Source organism: Callorhinus ursinus, unplaced genomic scaffold (assembly GCF_003265705.2).
Source record: "Callorhinus ursinus isolate GAN/ISIS: 27379988/994484 unplaced genomic scaffold, GSC_fseal_2.0 scaffold8, whole genome shotgun sequence".
NCBI classification, from domain to species: Eukaryota; Metazoa; Chordata; class Mammalia; order Carnivora; family Otariidae; genus Callorhinus; species Callorhinus ursinus.
This window is the reverse complement of record NW_027397070.1, coordinates 51,569,599-51,579,978: the sequence shown is the minus strand read 5'-3', so window position 1 is coordinate 51,579,978 and position 10,380 is coordinate 51,569,599. Positions and strand designations below refer to the sequence as shown.

At 36.7% G+C, this 10,380-nt stretch overlaps 1 long non-coding RNA gene across 1 annotated transcript in view; it reads right to left on the bottom strand.

Annotated features, from left to right (window-relative positions):
- Positions 1-3,526: 3,526 nt before the first annotated feature.
- LOC141373292 (uncharacterized) overlaps positions 3,527-10,380 on the bottom strand; it is a 130,696-nt gene continuing 123,842 nt past the window's right edge. The window contains exon 4 of the long non-coding RNA XR_012379109.1: positions 3,527-3,748. This is a non-coding gene — a long non-coding RNA (uncharacterized lncRNA). The remainder of the gene's footprint in view (positions 3,749-10,380) is intronic.

The following is a 10,380-nucleotide window of genomic DNA, read 5'->3' as shown; positions in this document are numbered from 1 at the left end:
TTTTGTTTTTATTTTTTTAAGATTTATTTATCCATTTTAGAGAGAGAGCGCACAAGTGGGAGGGGCAGAGGGAGAGGGAAAGAGAATCTTTAAGCAGACTCTGTGCTAAGCATAGCGCCCAATGCGGGACTCAGTCCCATTACCATGAAATCATGACCTGAGCCAAAACCAAGAATTGGACGCTCAACCAACTGAGCCACCCAGGTCCCCTTAACTCCTGTTTAAACTCCTATTACTCAGATAAATGTTTTCTGAGTGCAGTCGCCTTTTGCAATTATAATGACTTTTTTTTTTTTTTAAGATTTTATTTACTTATTTGACAGATAGAGACACAGTGAGAGAGGGAACACAAGCAAGGGAAGTGGGAGAGGGAGAAGCAGGCTTCCCACTGAGCGGGGAGCCTGATGTGGGACTCGATCCCAGGACCCTGGGATAATGACCCGAGCTGAAGGCAGACGCTTAACAACTGAGCCACCCAGGCGCCCCTATAATGACTTGTTTTTGAATGGTAAATATGCTGATTATGGCTGAAGTTATGGAGTATCCTCTTTGTCTGGCCATGTGCCTTTACAAGAGGTATTCCCAAAGTCTCTACTTGTTTATTGATTGTCCCAGAGATGTATCCTGTTGATAATATTCTACATTCTTTTTTGATTATACAGAATTTTGTACATGCTTATTAATTTTATCATATACCAAGTCATTGCTGTGGTTACTATGTTATCAATGTTTAGCATAGTTTGGGCTCATGAGGCCGAGTATCCCAAGAGGCATTTGGTAATGGTACATTCTTCCCTCATACACTTTCTGCCAGCTAAACAAGGACATTTATTAGAGACCTCAGTTAAAGCTACATGCACTGGAATGATTAGGTACATTTTGGGCATACATCAATTTACCAAGGGTTATGCATCTCAAGAATTATTCTGAACACATTTTATAAAGAAAAGTACATTTTATAGTGATTTACATTATAATTTGTATGACAGCAAATTAAAATCATTCTTTAATGTAAAAAACTGCAATAACATATTTATTTTGAAAGAACGGCTTCTGAAAAATTATCCACAAGATATCAGAAATAAGTGAAATGGCCTTGTTGGATCATCTTAATTTCACAAAATTTTAAGATAAGAAGTTACACTAGAAATAAACAACAAAATAATATCTTGATTTCCACAGTTTTGTTTGTATTGTTTTATTTTTGAAAGGAAAAGATTTTCCTAGGGCGGAATGAAGGTCATAAAAAGGGATTGTCTTAGTCTGCTCAGGCTATAGTAACAAAATATCATAGACTGGGTGGCTTAAACAAAAGACATTTATTTCTCACAGTTCTGAGGGCTGAAAGTCTGAGATCAGGATGTCAGCGTGGTTGAGTTCTGGTGAGGATCCTCTTTCAAGCTTGTAGGTATCTGCCTCCTGCTGTATACTCATATGGCAGAGAGGGCAAGAACAAGCTCTCCAGTCTCTTCTTATAAGGGCACCAATCCCATCATGAGAACCCCACCCTCATGACCTCATCTAAAACTGATTACCTCTCCAGAGCTCCATCTCCTAATACCATCTACATTGGGGGTTAGGACGTCAACATATGAATTTTAGATGGACATAATTCAGGCTGTAAGGAAAATATTCTCTGTGTCTATAAATTGGTAGCAAATTTTTCTGTTTTGAGATAAAGAGTGTATAGCTGAATACATTTTAGAATAAACAAACTGAGAATCACGTCTTAATAGATTATTATTCTGTTTGTCGCAAGAAATCTATGGCGCTGAATAAGTTGGTGCCAATAAGTTTTATTGTATTCTTTAGACTACTCTATACCTGGAAGAAAAAAAGTCTATAACCCCTGATAAAGGCTACCTTATCTAGTATTTTGAGTTGAACTTGTGTCATTTCTCTATATACACTTACCTGGACACAGAATAAAATTGAGAAAGGGTCAGGTAAAGAATTCAGTAGACTGAAATGAATCCAGTCTGGCTTTTCATTCTTTTAAAATCTTGCTGGTGTCGGTATTTTCTGTGGAGTTTAACCACTTCAATGGAGTTTAGAATTATGGCACTGAGGAAAAAGAACTAATTTTCATGAAGATAGGATTACTTTGATTTTTAGTGAAAACTTACATCCACACAGAGACAAGACATGTGCATGGATATTCATAGCAACAGTATTCATCATAGCCCCAAACTGGAAATAATCCAAATGACCATCAGTTGGTGAATGGACAAACATACAATAGGATACTAGAAGGAATATAGAAGGAGCGTATTACTGATATAAGCTAAAATGTAATTGAACCTTAAAAACATTTTGCTTAGTGAAAAAAATCCCAATTCATAAGACTGTGTATTCTATAATTTCATGTATATAAAAAACACCGAGACGAAACAAATTTGTCGAGACACAAAGCAGTTCAGTGGTTGTTGGGGGCTGGGATGGAATAAAGACTAACTGCAAACAAGGGCACAAGGGAACTTTTGGAGGTGATAGAAATGTTCTAAAACTCTATTGTGTTGGGGGCACAACTCTATAAATCTTCCAAAAAGCATTGAATTATATACCTACAATGGGTGAATTTATGCTATATCAATTACACTTCAATAAAGCTGTTGAAAAAAACTAACTGCTCCTAAAGCTTCCTATTCTTCCTGTAAATCTGTTGAAAACTCGTATCTTTGGGAATTGTCTTTGCTCTGGTCCAGCCTAGAGTTCTCTTCTCTTAGATTATACTGATCTTAACACCATGATCTTTTCACAAATCCTTTGGAGTCCATTCAGAAGCATTATTAGTCAATTGGACACTTAGTTTCCTTGGAAAGAGGTGAGGAGGGAGATGGGGCTACCCTGACCACAGAAATTATCTGTGACTTTCAGGCACAAGCTGCTTAGTAGAGTGACAGGAATTGTAAACACATTAATTGGGAGGCACTGGATGAGGACCTCTGTCTTTTCTGGCACTGTCAGCCAAAGTGTTGTGGCCTTGGCAAATAAATCTAATAGCTGCACTTGATTCCCATTATGAGCCACAGGGGTGCAGTTCCTGACATCTCGAAATTCTTGAATAATGTCTGTCAGCGCTTTGCTATCAATGTACTGCACATTGAGCATGTTCTCGCTTGAGGAACACTCTGCTCATCTCTACATCAGAATCTTTGGAGAAAATGCAGAGCACTATTGAAAAGCAGATAATAAACAGTAATGGAGCAAGGACGGGGTTGTGTGAGTGCTGTTAGTCACACTAAATGCATCTGATATTCTCCCCGTAATCTCTCACCATTACTCTTTTGTGCAGAGAGCAAATGATGTTTATAAACTTGTCTGGATAGCCAGTCTTTCACGAGGTTTTCCACATGCTAATTCAGTTAATAGAATCAAATGCCTAAGTTTAGTTCACAAAGAGAACATAAAATCAAAATGTAATTCTTGCCGCTTGTTCTGAAGTCATGTAAAAGAAGGAAAATAATGTTTAATTTTCTACGATGACATAAAAGCCCTGTTAATTGGATCATTGTGAACGGTACATGTTGAGGCACTGAGTTATTCTTTGATTTGAGACCTAATAAAAACAGAAGGAACACTGTCACGCAGGAGATCCCATGAAAACATTGCTGTAAGGGGATGGAACTGTGCTCTTCGTAAATAAATATCTTACATGATATTTCACGTGGGTACTGCTTTCATGGGGTGTGATTAGACTGTAGTACATTGAAATCTGTAGAAGGCCAAGTCATTCCATAGTGTAAACCTTTAGACAAATAGAATCACAACATTAGGAGTTGTAAAAATGAAAAATGAAGGCCCCAACTTAAGGAAATTGAATTTGATATCAGAGATAAAATACGTTCACTTTTTAAAACTAAATCATCAAAACAGGAGGGATAAAATAAAATAGTCCATGCTTTCTGAGAGAGTTGAATGTTGGTTGGAAGAGTTAAGGAACAAATTCAGGAGGAGGTAGACAGACTCTGTAGGTCTGTCTGAAATGGGGTAAAACCTGGCCAGCTAGGGAAGAAAATGAGGGTTCGGACTGGGGGAAACATTCCAGGATGTATTGACCATGGAGGTGCAAATGCTAAAGTATGCTTTGTGAACAGTGAGGAGAATGATCTGGCTGTAGCAGAAAATGTATTTTGGGGAGTCATGGGAGATAAAGTTGGAAAGGGTCTTAAACTTTGTGGATTGTCTTGAATACTAGAATGACAGGTTTAGATATTATTACCTAGGTAGTAGTGAACCAAGGATGGTTTTGAACAGAGATGGGACCTTATGCAGATAATATTCTAAAAATAATGTACCACCTTTATAGAGAAGGGATTAGAAGAGAAAGACCCTGAATTCTGAAAGGTTCATTAGAAAAATGAACTGAAAAACAGACATGGAATAAAAGTAGATAAGTGTGGAGTGGAAACTAAAAAATGTCCTCTCTTTGCTTTTCTTCCAATATTCAAGTTAACCCCACAATTACACACCTGGATTAATAGGAGAGTGACTGTAGCTTTCACAAAAAACATTAATCAAGATGGAGAGCTAGTGGAAAGGAAGATGATGAGTTTGAAGCAATGAATGTTGAATGCAGTGTGTTGAGCATATATGGAAGGAGGTCATTGGCAGGCAGCGCCAAAGGCACCTACAGTGACTGCTTTGTGCGCTGTTGAACTGTTTGCTGTATACCAGATGCCTGTGGCAAGACCTGTATAGAGTCAGTGTCCTATACATATTAGGTGAATGACTTGAAGAAGTAAATGTATAATGTGATTTGATTAAACGTCAAGAACACAGATTTGGAATTCCTCTGCACAGAGATCCTAGTTCACATTGTGAGAAATGATAAGGTATTTGAATGAGTGTCAGGAGGAAAAGAAGGAAGGGAGATGGGAAGGAGGGAAGGAGGAAGGGAGGAAAGGAGGTAGAAGAGGGGGAGGGTAGGAGGGAAGATAGGGGAAGAAGAAAGAAAATGACCAAGAGCCAAGTCTTGGGACAGTCTTCTAGTGGGCGAGTGTAACAAGACAGGGACCCCACAAAAGGAATTGTACAGATCAGAAAGAGAGTAGCTTCAGTGTACAAAGTTTCTGCAATTTCAAATCCGTGAGCCAAAACAGCACTTTAGTGGTCGTTTTAGAAGAAAAAACTATGCTTAATCCTACACTCATTTTTTTTAAAAGTTGATTATGTGAGACTTGAATATTCTTGATTGCTATAAAAATTTCTCTGGTAAGCTATGTGGAAAACAAAGGCATAATAGTGTGCTTCAGTATCAAATGTGTTGTACCATTATTTTTCTTGTTTGCTGAAAGTGGAGAAAATATGTGTCACACGTGTAATTTGATGAACATTGAACAGTAACAAGCAAAGCCTGTTTACTTGCTCTGGGGTGATATTTTACTCCACTTATGATTGTACAAAATTTAACTTTGGAAGCTGAATTAAGCATACTTTAAAAAGCCTCCATCAAGTGAGTTGTGTCTAGTCCAATCCTAGAACACATTTCTTGTGAGTTTCCAGAAGGGATTTTTAGCCACAGCGTCAAGAAAATACCATCCATATTTTTCTTACAGTAGGAGTAGATGAGACTCAATTTTTTCCTCCTTAAAATAATTTTTAAGACATTGTCCTTGAAACCTTCACCCACTTGAGACAATAATTAGATTTTTTTAGCATTAATATGCAGTACCCATAACTGGTTTGGGCTATAAAGGCTTAAAATTTGTTATAATGAGAAAGGTTGGCATTTTTCTCTTGAAATTTCAGATTCAGTATACTCTATGCTTAAAGTATATCTGCCAAACAGCCAAGATCCACTGACAGTTATAATTTTTTCAAGTTTGACACAGTTGGTCTTTTCTCTGGTGTTCCAAAAATAGGTCACTTGGTCTTTCAGCTCATAAATTTTGCCAAGCATATTTCCTTTTGAGACTCAAAGGACCTCAACATGGAACACAAGTATTTTTTGATCCACATACATATCTTCACAAAGCAAAGGAAAAAAACCTGGTGTTTCATATACTGTTATTCTCATATTGATTATCTTGACAGTGGGATGAGTTCTTCTCTAAGAGAACTTGGCAGCATTTGGAAGTACATTGCTTGGGGACAAAAGGCACAGGGCATCTAAACTGATGATTTTTCTTTCTCTCTAATTTTTTTGCTAGCAATCTAGATGAGCAAACCCAATATTTCTAGACTAGGAAAAGCATATACTATAATCCTTCTCCTCCTTAATTCTACTCCTTTGTTTAGAAAAATCTGATAGAATCAGGAAGATAATAGATCTTTGTGGTACTTGCTAGGGTTTGAAAAAAGAGCATTTTTATTCGATAGAATCTTTAAATGTTCAGAATAAACTAATACTTGAATAGACTCTCCCAGTGATAGAACCATACCAAGTGAACCAAAGAAAACAAAAGGTAAGGATTGATTTTTTTGCCAAACTTGAGTTATGGTATTTTCTGCTGAGTTATCTGTTTGAAGACTGACTACAGAAATTACACAAAGAAACACCATAATGTTCTTTAATAAGGAATATTACTTCTTCCATTAAAAAAAAACCACACCATAGTGTTTGTTTCATAAGAGTTTTGGAAACATTCAGAATACAAGGTTTAATACAAGTCACCAAAGAAGTTAAGGTTTTTACATTTTGCAATTAAAGGGGCTATTTCACATAAAATTTTTACAGTCTTTGAGGATTCTTGGTTATAGGTTTTAGTAATTGCCAACTTCAAGTGTGGGCCAAATTAATAGTTCAGGATTTTTTTTTTTTAGGACTTGTATCATTTTTATTAAAAAATTTTTATTCCAGTGCTGTTCAAGAAGGTCATTTTGTACCATTGCTCTGTATATCTAGGTTTGGACTATACTGAGAAATCTGGACATCATCTTTTTACAATGTTTGTGACTCTTGGTATCAGTCTTATAATATTTTGGAGTTTTCTTTTTGCTAACTTTGACAGTTATGCTACTCTTCCCCCAAAGCAAAAACGCCTCATTCCCCATCACTTAAAGAACTTATAAAAACAGGAGATGGCTGAACAGAGCCTGGTATTACTTTTACAGAGGTCTAGAATCTGAGTTGTGTGAGTGAAGAGGCTTTCTTATTCACCACTCAATCCCTTCAGCTAGAAGAGTTGATGAATCATTGCTCCGAAAATACCTGTTGAGTAAATTTCTTAAATGAATATTTGTTTAATGTCATCAGTGATGTCAAGGGTGGGCAATGGATGGTGGGGCTATTTGAGATATACGTGAGCTCCAATAAGCAGTATTTTAGGTAATTTTCCATGTATAGCTACTCATTTAGACCCATTTAAAGGTTCCTGGAGCCAGATTCAAATGATCTTATTTTATTTATTTATTTATTTTTGTTTTTAATTTTTTTAAGATTTTACTCATTTATTTATTTTAGAGAGAGAGCCTGAGGGGTGTGTGGGGGAGGGGAAGAATAGAGGGGGAGGGAGAGGAAGAAAGGGAGAGAATTTCCAGCGGACTCCCTGCTGAGTGAGGAACCCAAGGCAGGATTCCATCTCAGGATCCTGAGATCATGACCTGAACCAAACCAAGAGTCAGACACATAACTGACTGAGCCACCCAGGCACCTCTGATTTTATTTTTAAATCTGTATTCTAGCTTGCTTAGTCAGAATGAACCATAGCTCATGGAAAAGGAAGACGCATCATCATAAATAGCTTTCATGACACCCACCATCCCCTTTTTGATATTACAGTAGATTCAAATATTTTAATTTTTAAAACATAAAACGTTATATTTCAATAAGAAATAAGCTTATCAATAAAAAATACATCACACATGGGGCGCCTGGGTGGCTCAGTTGGTTAAGCGACTGCCTTCGGCTCAGGTCATGATCCTGGAGTCCCGGGATCGAGTCCCACATCGGGCTCCCTGCTCGGCAGGGAGTCTGCTTCTCCCTCTGACCCTCTTCCCTCTCATGCTCTCTGTCTCTCATTCTCTCTCTCAAATAAATAAAATCTTAAAAAAAATACATCACACATGAATTATATTAAACATAAGTAATTATTAAATGTTGCATTAAGTACAGTACTTATTATGAATGTATTCTCATGCTGTTTCTTGTACACCATTCAATGTTAGGAGTATTTGTTTTGATATTTTATGTATTTCATATTATGAAAGCTACCTGTATTTTTAAAAAATTTTCCAGGTTTGTAGTTCTATTATTAAATATATTTCTTTGAAGAAAAGATTTCCTGATTTATCTACCAGATTTACATCTGAACTTCTAAGGGGACATATTGTTCTCTGCCTTCTCTTCCCCAGAATGCTGTTAAATGTAAGCAAAGAGAGAAGAGAATTTGGACTTGGTGTTTACCAGTATGCCAAATGCAATTGAGGTCAAGCAGAATGACGAGTACAAGTGAAGTCTTTGTGATTTGGCAAGAAGGTGATTGTTAGATATCCATGGAAAGAACAGTTTTATAGCTAAATGAGGATGGAAACCGGGTTGGAAAGCAATGATAAGATACACTTGAACCCATAGACAGTATAAAATGTAAAAATCTGACAACACCAATTGCTGCAAGCCTGGGGGGAAGCCTCAGACAGTAACAGTGGGAGAACACAACATTGAAACAACTATTTTGGAGAGGCAATTGGTACTATCTACAGTATCTAGTGAAGATGAAAATGCACATGGCCTGAGGTCCAGATATTGTTCATCTGGCTAATTACTTTAGAAGAACTTTTACCCATGCCCACAAAAAGACATGTACTAAAATGTCAACATTATATTTGGTAGTGAACAATTGGAAGCAATGTAAATGTCCATCGTAAGGGAAAGATAAATAACTTGTGTCTTATTCATATGATGAATATTACTCATCAGGTACAATGAATAAATTGAAGTTATGTATCAATATGGATAAATCTTAAGTATAGAAATAATATATAAAATATATTTAATGAACAAATTTCAGAACGGAACATAAAGCGTGATATCATGTACTGAAAACACTCAAAGGAATCCTATCTATTTTTAAAACTACATATACAAGTAACAAAATGACATTGACCCATACCTATGTAGCAAAAGTATAAACTACTAAATGGGAAGGATTCATCGTGGTGATTACTTGGTGGGGGTGTTAGCTGCAAAGAAAACTTCAGATGCACTTGAATTGTTTTATTTATTTTTATTTTTTTTAAGTCTCAATTCAATAAGATGAAACTCTAATTAGTTCATTTAGATTGTGGATGACTTCTTATTTTGCTCTTTATATTTTTGAAATATTTTACTAAAACATGAAACTGAAATTTGTTTTTCAATTTGGGGAGGCATGATTACATTTGAAGCTAGAGGGTGCAAGAAATAGGGAGACTTTTAAGACTCTGAAGAGATTGGAGATAAAACATGGGCCTCTTGAAAATGAAGCATATAGGGTCTAAGGCACAGAGAGGAGTCGACTCTGAGATCCATTCCACATTTTATGACACCCTCTGTCTCCCACATCTATGTCTTGCTGATCTTTTTGCATCTGGTGCCGAGCACAGGGCCTGATAGCTAATCAGTGTTTGCAGGAAGGAAGGTTGGGAAAAATGAAAGGAAAGAAGAAAAATTGGGGACTGTGAAAGGGAAGAAAAGAAAGAAGGCAGTCAATGACAGCAAAGAAGAGTTGAAGGAGAGAGTAAATCAGAGATGAACTAAAGAAAAGACAAAAGATGTGGCATTTGTTCTGTGTAGCCAAGAAGAAGGTATGTTTTTCCTGTTGAGAGTGGAAGGGCTTAAAAAAACCTCAGATTTATTTACTTTTTCAAACACTTGCATCATGTTCTCTTGGTGGTGGAGCTAACTACATCCCTAAAACTTAAATTCAATTGTGAAGGAACAATGACACTTTGGGAAAAGTAATTGCCAGATCTACTGAATTGTAAGAGGTAACTTGCACTGGTATGTGAAAGGGAAGCAGACATAAAGGGAATTTGGGGAAGCTTCATATAAGTCACAGAGTTGGTAAAAGGTGGTTGACTGATTGAGAAAATTGAACTGGGTTAGAAAACTCTTTAGCAATCACCTTATTTTGCATTAATATGAAGAATAGGCAGCCATATGCATTGGACAACTTACATATATACAAATAGTGCTGCACCAATAATGACTCGTGTTGCCTTGAACTATGAATCACTCTGTGTGGATAATAGTAAAGCCGCATTAAAACTCCCACTAGAGCTGCCCCCAGGATCTGCAATTGGAGTCAGCCTTAACTTGATTCTTTGGTTGTATCCATTTAATACTACTGTTGATGTCAGAGGACTAAGGGCAAGGCAGATGTTGACTATAGGCCATTTGTAATTGTGTTATCGCACATGATAAATCATGAAATAATTCTGAGATAATTGCTTAACCAA